At 34.9% G+C, this 12,859-nt stretch overlaps 1 pseudogene; it reads right to left on the bottom strand.

The window, feature by feature from the left end:
* Positions 1 to 997: 997 nt before the first annotated feature.
* The window catches only part of LOC132670996 (DNA primase small subunit-like), a 67,013-nt pseudogene continuing 55,151 nt past the window's right edge, over positions 998 to 12,859 (bottom strand).

The raw sequence follows: 12,859 nt of genomic DNA, 5'->3' as shown, positions 1-12,859 counted from the left end.
TCTACTCTGATTTAGATTGTTTTTTACTGTGCCATTTTCATGATCCTCATATACAGACCACAATCAAGAGTGATATGTTTTGTTTGTTTGCACAATAGTCTGATATTTCTTAAAAAATTAGAAAAGAGAAAGAAATGCAAGTCATTTTGATGTATTGCCTGCATTAGTCTGCTTTATGTAAACCAAAAGATAAAAGGAAAAAAAAAAGACTGTGTAGCTATAGAGAAAACAATGTTAAAGGAAGTGCAAAGGAAGGAAAATTTTCATAAGTCATGGAAAGCACTAGCCCAATAGCTTGCTTCTCAATGTTTCTCGGAAGATAGAATGCAAACCAGAACAACTGTTTTGTCTAGATTGGTTGTAAAACCAGGCAAAAGAAATCTGATACTTCAAAATCTATTGCACAAAGTCAAACGTGGAATAAACAAAAGCTTTAAAATTAAAGTATCTAGATATATAGAAAGTCCAAGTATTTTGACATTTACAGTGGCTTTATGTTGGTGCAGTTAGCTGTTTTTTCTAAGCTGCTTCTTTACAGGGGACTAATTCAATTGTTTCTGAGGGAAGAAGTTAGGAGCTACATTTGCAAGAGTTGTAAAAGATACAACTTTTTGTAAAAGATACAAATTAAAATGATTTCTAAAAGTAGGGTGTAGCCTGATGAATAAAAATATTAGTAAGCAAAATTAGGAACTGAATACACAAGCCAGGTGTAATTCATTTAAATGTCAAACACTCAAGGACAAAGCCCTCAATACACCTAAAACATTCCCTCCAAAAATAAGGAGGCTGCATCCATGGGGTGAGATTACAGTCTCAGGCATATTACTGCTCACTTACCTCTATAAATGGCAATTGGTAGAGCTGAGTATTCATATGAGAAATCTTAGAATTATTGTATGTATTGAATTTTACAAATTTATCTGCAATCCACTTATTCTTCTTCTTATTGCTTCTTCCAGGAATCTTGATACTTGGAAAAATATGCCTTCGTTGATCAATATAGTCTTGAAAATAAAGAAAGCTGGGAGGAGACGTTAGCACTCAGGCCTGGTCCACATTTGTCACATTTTATATTATTTTGACATCCACTGGCTACCTTCTTGAAATGCTCCCAGTGCTGAATGAACTGTGATGCTTTTGGAAGATCTGCATTGTTTCAGGAGCAAGTGCTAAAGTCTCATCCCAGCTTTCTTTATTTTCAAGACTATATTGATCAACGAAGGCATATTTTTCCAAGTATTTTTAAATTGTTTATAGATTTTCTGACCAAAGGTATTCACTTTCACTTAGGTGAACTTTGTTTTTAATGTCTTCACCGCCCTTTACAAGACTCACACTGTCAAGTATCCCAGAGTGCACTGAGTAGGATCATTTTCTCACCTTTATCACAGACTTAACAATGAACATTTCTCCTTCCAGAACATACCCAGAGACAATGCTTAAATCCAAAGTCCTCCTTCAGTGCTCAGTCGATGGTGCATATGGCCATTATCATGAAGATCCGGGACTTAGAACGTATGTCTACAGAACCAGAACTTCTCGCATTTTCATAGCCTGTGATATCAACGTCAACTACAAATTCTCCTTCCTGAGCCTGGAAAACTCCCAGCTTCACTGTATTATGCCGATTGGGTCTGTGGGAATATGCCGTGCACTTGCTGCATCTCCTTTTCCAGATCACTTTGGCTGTTGAAGGGCTGGTAGCGAACGTAAATGTCATCTTTTAGTGTGAAAGAAAACTCACGGTGTGAAAGTAGTTTTTTATCACTTCGTTATAGCGGAGCCAGCGATAGTACTGGGCGGAGGGAAAGAGCCTCAGGTAACAAAGTTGAAGCAGCTGGGTCAGCTCAACACCAGTCAAACGTCTCCGTCTCCGCAAAGCGCGGAACTCTGTGCCTCAGGATTACCGCGAGAATTGGCGGGAACAGCACCGCCCAAGCCTGCGCCACACGTCCGACTGGCGCCCTCTGCAGGGGCCGCTGGAAATCGTAGTTCCCGCTTTGGGACTGGCCTCTGGACCGTAGTGCTCCCCTAGTCTCTGTACACCCTCGAGGAGGCCGCACCTATTCCAGAATAAAGGGGTTTGTGCGGAAAGGTGAGCTTTTGAGCAGACTGGGAATGAATAACCAGAGAAAGACACACAGAACACAAGGGATGAGAGAACCGGAGGGGAGCTTCCATGCTCTCTCCAGGCACACGGCTCTTCCCCAATCTCCTCTACACGTTTACCAACTTGGAAGCTCCCAGTGCGACTTTTTAACACACTGTAAGTTGCGTGCTGCGAAAACCTGTGTATGCCTGAAGAAGGGAAGGAGGTTGGAAGTATCAAGCTTTATTTGCCTTCCTGGCTTAGGTGTAATTGCTGCCCGGAGTCTGAGCTTCACAGAGTATGAGTAAACTTTAGATGGAGTTCAAAAAACTTGCTTATTAGTCTGCAGATCTTAAAGGCCAAATGGTCAGAAATTTGCCAAAGTAAGATGTAATTCCCCTGGAGTAGAATTTCACTTGATTCTTTCAGAAATAGTAATCTAAATTTCAAAATAATGGGAAAAATAAACCAGTAAATTCAATCGGTACTTGAACCTGTTCATTACCTATTTGGCACAATGCAAAAGTTAACATTACTCACATTTTTTTTTTTTTTTTTTTTTTTTGGCGAGGATCTCACTTAAGACTATTTTTCCTTATCCTAAGATCATAAATATGTTCTCCTATATTTTCTTTTAAAAAATTAAAGCTTTTCTTTATTAGACTGGCATTTGTTTTTTAATCTAGTGAAAAAAAGAACTTTCTGGGGGAGAAAGCCATGGAAGGTATTGGAGATTCCAGGGAGATAGAATATATTAAAATATCTATCATGTCTTTCAGGAAGATAGAGATAATTGCTGAATTAAGAAAAAGGAGGAGGGGCGCCTGGGTGGCTCAGTCGGTTAAGCCGCCGACTTCAGCTCAGGTCATGATCTCGTGGTCCGTGAGTTCGAGCCTCCCATCGGGCTCTGTGCTGACAGCTCAGAGCCTGGAGCCTGTTTCAGATTCTGTGTCTCCCTCTCTCTGACCCTCCCCCGTTCATGCTCTGTCTCTCTCTTTCTCAAAAATAAATAATCGTTAAAAAAAATTAAAAAAAAAAAAAGGAGGAGGAAGGAAGGAAGGAAGGAAAACAGTGAAGGGTAAGGTAATGACCAGACCCCCCCCCCAAAAAAAAAAAATTGAAGAATAAATGCATTTAAAACCATCAAAAGACATTGGATCTTTCAAGTACAGGGCAGGAAAAGAAAAATCAAAAACAAAAGTTATTAAAGAAATAGAAAGAAACTTGGGAAAAATATTTGTATTAATCAGCTCTGGCTCTCAAAACAAAATACTGTAGACTGGGTGCCTTAAACAACAGAGATTTATTTCTCATGTTTTTGGAGGTTGGTAAGTCCAAGATCAAGATTCAGTTTTCTGGGAAGGGTTCTCTTCCTGGCTTGCAGAGGCTTGTTTTCACTGTATTCTCACATGGTAGAGAGGAAACATGCCTTCTGGCACCTCTTCTTTTATAAGGGCAATAACCCCATCACGAGGGTCACACCTTCGTCTTCTCATTGAAATCTGTTTACCTCCCCAAGTCTGTCTCCAGTTGCCATCACATTGGGTCTTAGGGCTTCAACAAATGAATTCTGGAGGGACATAATACCCTTCCACTCCTGTGTATATAGCATTCATGTCGTTCTCATATACAAAATATAGGTATGCCATTGCAGCAGCTCCAAAAGTCTTAACTCTTTCCAGCATCAATTCTAAAGTCAAAGCTGAAAGTCTCATCTAAATATCAAAATCAGATATGAATGAGACTCAAGGTATGATTCATCTGTGGCAAAATGAATCACACCCCTTTCCAGCTGTGGGCTTGTATAAAGTTATATTTAAGGGCAAAGACTGAGCATATTAACTATGGGATGAGGGGAATAAGAATAGTGATCATGAAAGAAAGGCAAAAATATAAGAAGAGGACAGGTAGAGATACATGATGGCAATGTGTTTTTTAATTTAAAAGTATAATTGACCATTCTTTCAAACTGAGCTCCAGGAGAAAAACAAAACAATAAAAGGAGAAGAAAGGAAGGGGATAAAAACCCTTTAATATTTGATGTTTATTATTGGGAATTCTGAATGTTTTATTTAATACTTTATTTAAAAATGAACATTTTGAACATTTTAATTTATTGGTCCTCATAGGGAGAAGGGGAGTCTCTCTCCCATATATTTCTAAATGTGAAATTCTTTTTCATTACTTATTCATGCACTATTTATCATTAATATTATTTATTACTGTACTACTACCATTATATCACTGCGATGCATTGATATAGTGATTCTTGTTTATCCTGTTTGTCCTTCCACATGTTCTTTCTAACTAAAGATTCATGTCTTCCAATTGTACTAGAATGTTCTCAGCTTTACCGCTTTGGGTATTGTTTCTCCAATACTTCCTCAGTGTTTTTCTCATGCACTCCTATTAGAGATAAATTAGATCCTCTCACTAAATCTGTAATTTGACATCCATTTCTGAACTTCTTTTTTTTGTGTGTGTATTTTCACTCTTTATCTTACTTGCTTTTCTGTATTTGGTGTGCATTTTTTAAGACAAGAAAATACTCTAATCCTTTCATTCTATTCCTTTTCAACCTATAAAAATCTGTTAAATTTTTAATTTCAGTGATTATACTTTTAATACCTGATATTTGGGACTAATTGTTTTTCATATTGCCCTCCTATGTGTTTCATGGTTACCTTTCTTTCTATGCCTTTGAGAATCTGCAACACAAAGATTTTAAGGTCATCTTAGATATTTTGTACTGTGTCTGAAGTGACAATCTCTTAAATTTTGATTTTTTTAATGTATTGCTTTTATTATTCTTTTCCTCATTTGTTTTAGAATTTTGTTTTGCAGGCTGATCTGTGATTACATCTGTCTCCCCTTCATTCTCTCTCTGTGCTCATATTGTCTAGTTTTGGGTGTCTCAATTTGGTCTTTGTAATCCTGTGTATATAACCAGACCTTATATTGTCAGTTTAGCATTACATCTTCTGGGGATAGTGGGGAGAACTCAGATTGAATCACAGCCTAGGAAGTGACTTGGTACCTACCCTTAATGGGAAGATTTTTCTGTTTTTTCCTCCATATGCTTAGGTATGCCTCTTTATATAAGTCATTTCCTTGGAAAAGTTGTAGCTTTTTCACAGGCCCAGATCCAAACCGTAAGCCTGGATTCAGTGTGCACCTCAATGAGGCATTTTTAATCTCTGCTTCCCCTGTCTATTGTACCTACTGCTGGAGGCAAAGCCCAGTAGACCTGAAGTTTCAACCGTGCTTTCTGTTTTTCACATCTGATATTTCATTACTGGTTCCATAGATGTTTATCTTATTTTTAAGGATTCCTTTTCTTTAAAAAAATTTTCCTTTCTAGACTTTCTCTATAATTGATATTTGTTTAATGTACAGAGCTCTGTCAAAGAGTGAACTGATCTCTGTCTTCTTTTTCATTAAAAACAAAACAAAAAATAACTTAAAGCTAAAAATAAAACTTAAGAGATTCTTTTCAAATCATTTGAAAGAAATTATTTTCTCAGAGTCTTAAAATGTATAACTAGAGGTTAGTCTCCATTATAAAATCTTTCATGAGGGCAATGTTTCAAAAATTATCTTCCTGTATTTGTACAAATTATTTTTAATCTGCTAGTTGCTAGTCAAGATTTTTAAAGTTTAAAATGACATAATTGGGGGCTCCTGTGTGGCTCAGTCAGTTAAGCATCGGACTCTTGATCTCAGCTCAGGTCTTGATCTCAGGGTCATGAGTTCAAGCCCCATGTTGGGCTCGATGTTGGGCTGAGCATGAAGCTTACTTAACAAAAAAATAAAAATTAAAATAAAAAAATTAAAAGAAAATATTAAAAAATATTAAAGAAAAATTTAAATGACAATTATAACTTTTAGAGAGGTTACTTCTTTGTCTTTTGATCACATATCAGCAAAAGCATAATTGCAAATAACATTGCTTAATAGAGATACTTATTTTAATTATAGAGTCACACTTATTTCTATGGTTTTATTTTGTAAAAATAAAACTTGGAGATTGAATGTGCTTTATCTGAGTCATTAATTTGGGCAAATTTCTTCAGTAGAAAGTAGTGTCACACAAACCTTGTCAAAAGATAAAATTTTGAAAATGCATTAAAAATAATGGAGTAATAATTTTGCATGAATATTTGATCACAGAGATATAAATCTATTTTAAATTAATAACAAACATCTATTCAAATGTGTAGTATTACTTGTAGTGTGAGTTTTTACAATGCTGTAAAAATATTCACTTCTATGAATCATCTTTTTCAGATATTTGTCATAAAGGTATTTATTTATTCCTTTGTGTCTAACATGTTTAGAGAATACTAAGTACATACTTTTTCAGTAAAAAGTTGCTAACTTTATCTTTGTAAAAGGTAATAATGTTGGAATGAAAGATAGTGAAAAGGTATCATTTTACTCCCTAAAAGACACAGTCAAAATACATCCCTATATTAGATTAAGATGCATTTAAGTGATTTTCACTCTCTTTCAGTCTTTAGCAATTAGCTAGCTCTGATTTTCATGTCCTTTAATTTTCAAATTCATTCTCTTAATTAATTTAGCAAGTTTGTAATTAAAAATATTCTAAGCCATTTTTAGTAGTCTTTAGCTTAGTGTTTTAATCTACAATTTTACGTAAAGAAATCTCATCATAAACTGGATACACAGAATCAAAGCTGACCAACTTTACGTGAATTATATATAAAAAAAACACAGGCTCTGGAGTCATAGACCTGAATGTGTATTCTGGCTTTACCACTTAATGCCTCTGTGACCTTAATGCCACTTAAAGTGTCAGTTTTATCATCTGTGAAATGCTGGAAATAGCACATATCTGCTAGATTTGTTAGAGAATAAAATGAGGTAATATAAAATCATCAGCCCAATGTTTATCCCATTTCAGGGACTCTCAGTGGTGATTATATCAGAGTTCTAGACTATGTATTTGATTTCTTGGAACCAAAGTATCCAAACGGTCTTTAAAATATATGTATTTTAATCAATATCCCTTTTTTTAAATTTTATTTTATTATTATTATTTTGAGTACTTACTGTAAGGCCTGAGTCTGGGTTGGAAGTGCAAACATGAGCTTGAATTCTAAGCTGGTGAGGAAAAACATTGATAATTAGAAAATTTTCCTAATTTCCAGTAAAAAGGCAGATGAAATTTAGTCGGGAGTAAGAACCGAGAACTATAAAATAATTAGACTTTAAGAAAGCTATTATCTCTGTTTCTTTCTGTTACTCTCTGTCTCTCTTTCTGGCGTAAAATTTTCTCTCATCCCCATTTCTCCTTGTGGGTCAGCTTCTTTCATCTTTCTCCTCAGATTTCAAATTTCTTTGTTCAAGTTGCTTGTGGCAGCTTGGTGACTGCCATATTAGACTCTTTCAGTGCAGAGACTACTTCTAATCTCTCTAGGTAACAACTCTGCTTTCCTTGGAGACAGATTCCCATTGACCTGGTTTTGGTTGACTGTCCACCTACTTCAGTTGGTTGTGGCATGTGGCAGGGTCATGGAATCGGCCACTTACTTGGAAGAAACTGAGAACATCCAGGGGTCTAAAGATGTGGTCTGTATAGGCAGGAATAAGTTAGTTTCTATCTACTAATAAATATTCCAAAGAAGGGGAAATATATTATTCAGAGAAAAGGAACTAAAAAAACTGCTACAGCATAGGCTGATTGAAATAAGATCAACCAAGTTGTATATGACTTCATGTAAATTTTCCCACATTGAAATATCTTAATATAATGCAGTGATAAAAAGAGAAATATTTATGAATATTGAAGAAACTGTTACATGAATCTAAGAATTCTCTAGCAAAGACTTGTTGTCTTAATAAAATGTTATAATTGTTCAAAACCTTCTTTAGATACCTTTACAAATTATTGTTTTTTGTAAACTTATTTGCTTCAATCACCTTTCTCTTGTGAACAAAGACAAAACATTTGGCTTCACTCTACTCCAGTGGTACAGATTGTTCCTTGAACCACAGCCAAATAGAAACTATTGGTTTGAAAGATGGGCAGGTGAGACTCTGTGTGTATGTGTTTTTCAATATGTATATGTTTATACAACAGTATTTGAGGAAGGATTTATGGTAGCTCGTTCAATATTGCATCAGAAAATATTACTTTACTATAAAGTATTTCAAATAGCATGTCCTACTGATAATGGGAAAAGGACATCACTCTACATCACACACACAAAAATCAATAGCATTATCTGGAATTTAGATCTAGGAAAAAAGAAGTGACATCCAAGGACAAAGGATAAGTCACACAGAAGTAGAAACATAATTTGGATTCTTAACACCAACTAATTCTATAGTGAGGAGAGTGAAATTTAAAACATGGCACCCAACTTGGAGAGGATAACTTACCTAAATTGAAAGAAAAAGCATTTCTCAGACTGTGCCAATCAGGGAAGTTAATAATATACGATTTACATGATAAAAATTACTTGTTTTCTTGAACAAAATTACTTTTAGTATAGTTCAGATCAACTAATATTGAATGTCTACTGTGTATTAGATTCCATACTAAGTAAGTTTTGAGGAGAAAGAATTAATAAAAGTTACAGTGCCTTCTTCTAAGGATTTTAAATGAGGATATTAGATGAGGAAAACATGAATACACATAAGTATTAATTCACTGTTCCTTTCAGAATGATAGAAGCATGTATACAGTACCAAAAAAAATATGGAGGCGCCTGGGTAACTCAGTCAATTAAGTGTCTGACTCTTGGTTTTGGCTCAGGTCATGATCTTGAAGTTCGTATGATCAGACGCCCTATTGGGCTCTGAGCTGACAGTGCAGAGACTGCTTAGGATTCTCTCTCTCCCTGTCTCTCTCTGCCCCTCCCCTGCTTGTGCTCTTTCTCTCTCAAGATAAATAACTAAACATTTTTTAAAAATATGGAGAAAATTATGTTGAAACTACCAGTGTGTAACTACAGTGTGATTCACTAATCCTATAGATTCCAGGCTAATAAAAACTAGAGATTCGCCATGAATCCTAACAGTGCCTTGCGAAAAGAATTGACAACAGATTTCTTTTCTATGGGGGCTTAAAACTTTAGGCCAAATGCTTGAGGTGTTAAATATTAAATAAAAAATCAGCCAATGGGTAATGTAATTTTTTTTCCTTTTTATTATTTTTTTAAAAATTTTGTTTTAAATGTTCATTTATTTTTGAGAGAGCAAGAGAGAGAGCATGAGCGGGGGAGGGGCAGAGAGAGAGAGGGACACACAGAATCTGAAGCAAGTTCCAGGCTCTGAGCTGTCATCACAGAGCCTGACACGGGGCCCGAACTCACAGACCGCGAGATCATGACCTGAGCTGACGTCGGACGCTCAACCAACTGAGCCACTCAGGCGCCCCTCCTTTTTGTTTTATATAGTAGAGCCTTCCCATGCATCTGAAATCAAGTTTGATAGACAGTTACCTACTTCGTGCCTTGCATGCCTTGTTTAGGGAATTGGTTCCCCTTCAACATGACCCCACTTGGAACTCCTGTTTGTGTCAGATCTCAAACAATGTTCCTGGATTTCTTGTACCTGTTTTTCATTCTATAGACCCAGTTTATTTCTTGTCTATGACATTGTATGGTTTTCTTGTTATGACCTTATTATGCTCTAGCTATATTTGAAGGCTATCCCTCATTCACATGCTCAAATTTGGCATGATTGATATTGCCTGTATTTTGTCTTGATGACCTAAGCTCTGCCTAAATTATGTATCAGTTGTGACATATAATTTTTCATGCCTTGATTATCTGGCCCAGATTTTGTCCCTTTCCCCTTGCAGCTTGCTGTAAAAATTTTGGGATTATATTAAGGATATATAATAGTTTTCCTGTAATGCTCAAAATCTGATTTTTATTTGGTTATTATATCAAGGTTTTACAAATTTTAAGCAAAGGCTGTGTTTATTTTTATTCTCACTGTATCTGAAGATCCCATAAGACCCACTCCCTTCCTTCTCCCAGTGCCCGTGTGAAACATCTTGGGTAAGTCTGTGATTAGAAGCTTAACTTGAATATGCTCAGAAAACACTTCCAACAGTAGTGTGAGTGAATGGTTTGGTAGACTATGGAAGCCATAGGGTAGGTTCCTTAGCACTAGGCTCTCTGATTTCAGTGTTATTGTCTGTGCTTAGATATTTGATTTCAACAGATTTGACAACTTCAATTGTGATTACATACATTAATAATATTTTATTGATGTTTCCATTGAGGCAACATGTAGAACATGGGACAAAGATATGGATAGATGAGAGGCAGTGTTAGAGTGAAGTGAATGGAAGGATTCTAATGATACCATATATACTAATTACTGAGACTGGTAATTAGGATGTATCTGTTCTAATTTTAGATTTGCCTCTGACTATAATTGGTAAATCATTGAGCCCATGTTTTCAAGATTTTCTTTTGAAAATGAAAGAGATTAGGTTTGATACTTGAAAGTGACTTTGCTCACCCTGTGTAAATTTTGGCATGGGTGTTAGGGCTTCGCTCTTTGCTCTAGGTTATTTTTATTAAAAATAAAAATATTCTTTTTTTTTAACGTTTATTCATTTTTGAGAGGCAGAGACAGAGTGCAAGCGGGGGTGAGGCAGAGAGAGAGGGAGACACAGAATCTGAAAGAGGCTCCAGCTCTGAGCTGTCAGCACAGAGCCCAATGTGGGGCTCCCAACTCAAGAGGTGTGAGATCATGACCTGAGCTGAAGTTGGATGCTTAACCTACTGAGCCACCCAGGTGCCCTCAAAATAAAAATATTCTTATTGCTTTAAACATCACTGAAATTATAAAAATTTGTAAATTATAAAATGGAAAAAGTAAGATATAGACCATCAAAAAATATTGTAAAAACTTTTGAGGTATGGGGGTTACTTATATTTAAATATCCTTTTAATATGGGATATTAGTAAGAAACATAGAGTGCAAAAACACAGAACTGGCAATCGTATATGTTAGTGGCATTGAGCACCCTGAGTTCTTGTATTTCATATTCTTTCGTATTCTTTCCATATTCTTCTAATTTTTAGTTATTCAATTCTCTTAATTCTGAACTCCTTCCTTTATTCTAGTCAAAGATTTATAAACCATATATAATAAGGCATAAATATATGATAGAAGTTGAATTTTTCACTCCTCTCAAGAACACATGTGTTTAAGCAGGGTGAAAGCTTTAAGCCAAATAAATGGCATTACATGTGGAAATATAGGGATCAGCCCATGGTCAAAAAGTTTTCCTTTCTTTTTCTTTTAAACAGCAGAACCCCAGTGCACCTGAAATCAAGCATTGGCAATTAATTAACTGTTTTGTGCTAAGACAATGCTGTTCTTAAATTCATTATTTATTCTATTTCAGAAAAATTTATATGTGAATTATTCATAGCACAAAATCTGCTTAAATGTTGTATTTTCCATGTCATAGTTATGCAGACATTAAAAAAATAGGACAAAACACAAAATGCATAAAAATTGAAGTAAATTGAATTTGATTTTACCTATACTGTCTAAACCTAAGACAGTAGACAAATGACTTTTTTTCTTGGTACTTTTATGCAATTATATGCTGAAGGAGAGGAAGAAACATTACTTTAAACCTAGAGAATTTGAGTATTTTATACTATGGAGCTGAGAGTGTTGGACTGCTTTGAGAGCCAGGTCATATTTGCAATTTTCAAAGGTGGTATGGATATCTGGGTCTGCGGAAATAGTCTTGTTGAAATGGTATAAGTACAGTCCAGAGAGAAAGTGATGGAGAATAACACATCAATGGAGTCTGACCATTTTTAATCCCTTCATTGTAGATTTACTGGTCTTAGTTCCTGTGGCTTGGGAGACTTAATTTTATTGGTATTCCCTGTTTACATTTTCCTTTTTATTTCTAGAGTATTAGAAACACAACATCACACGATAACAGTTTGTAAATAGAGTGTTAAAAAGCATACAGAACTTAATTTGATTTGCCTTTGAGATTTATTACCTTGAAAAAAGAGGCATAGGAGAGAAAATCAAGAACTTCATTGTACAACAAATTGAATGAGACTGACAGCTGAGATGTTAGAATATAAACTAATTGCTTAATATGTAATCTGGTTATAAACAAACATTATGATGCTTGTCTATGTTCATCTCCATGAAGGGTAGATCGTTTCTGCTTGAGAGCTATGCCAATAAATTAAAAATACAGTATAAGCATTGTTCTGTCTTTTCACATGAATGCATATGAGTACATGTTGTTCCTGCTATTTAAAAAAAATGCTTCACTTAATAAGGGCTGAACTGAGGCTCTGATGGGCAGTCAAATTAAACTCACATTACAAGACAAAATGATCTTCCTATCCATTCATAACTGTAACACCCAGTATCATTACTCATTATATATAGTGTGGACTTCTAATTTAGCTTTCTAGAAGGCTGAATTTAATGGCATTTATGTTGGTGTGTGTGTGTGTGTGTGTGTGTGTATATATATATATATATATATATAGGTATATATATATATATATATATATATAGGTATATATATAGGTGTATATATATATATATAGGTGTATATATATATATATAGGTGTATATATATATATATAGGTATATATATAGGTGTATATATATATATAGGTGTATATATATATATAGGTGTATATATATATATAGGTGTATATATATATATAGGTATATATATATATAGGTATATATATATATAGGTATATATATTGGTATATATATATT

This window comes from Panthera onca, chromosome C1, assembly GCF_046562875.1.
Source record: "Panthera onca isolate mPanOnc1 chromosome C1, mPanOnc1 haplotype 2, whole genome shotgun sequence".
Lineage (NCBI taxonomy): Eukaryota > Metazoa > Chordata > Mammalia > Carnivora > Felidae > Panthera > Panthera onca.
Note: the sequence above shows the minus strand (reverse complement) of the source record. Positions and strands in the feature narration are given on the sequence as shown.